This window comes from Octopus bimaculoides, chromosome 2 (assembly GCF_001194135.2).
Source record: "Octopus bimaculoides isolate UCB-OBI-ISO-001 chromosome 2, ASM119413v2, whole genome shotgun sequence".
In the NCBI taxonomy this organism is placed as follows: domain Eukaryota; kingdom Metazoa; phylum Mollusca; class Cephalopoda; order Octopoda; family Octopodidae; genus Octopus; species Octopus bimaculoides.
The window spans coordinates 78,990,907-78,991,541 of record NC_068982.1 but is presented as its reverse complement, the minus strand read 5'-3'; positions in this window follow the sequence as shown (position 1 = coordinate 78,991,541).

The following is a 635-nucleotide window of genomic DNA, read 5'->3' as shown; positions in this document are numbered from 1 at the left end:
CGTCACATACATTTTTCATTCACTTCATTTCTCTCCTCTATTTTTCAATATATTTATTCACAATGGTTAACCCTGTGATTATTTTATATCTCTTATACTTTTTACCAATTTCCTTCTTTTTTTTTTTTTTTTTCATTATTTTGAAATTCCATTATATGTTTAAGGGAAATAACTCATGATCATACCCTCAACAAGTTATACATCGCAACGGAAACTGAAATGGCAGCAAAAGTTAAAAGGAATAAAGAGTGTGGTCCGTTGACTTTCGGAGAAAGGAAACTTGAAATAAACCCAATTAAAATTCTGTACTTTGTATTACTTATATACATATATATAGATGGGAGAGAGACAGAGAGAGACAGAGAAATAGATAGATAGATAGATAGATAGATAGATAGATAGATAGATAGATAGATAGATAGATAGATAGATAGATAGATATGCATGTACATATATTCATACATGCAGGCGTATATATATATGGATATCTGTATATACATATATATGCAAATATATTTACATGTATACACACACACACACACACACAAACACACACATATATGTGTGTATATATATATATATATATATATATATACATATATATATATATATATATATATATATATATATATATA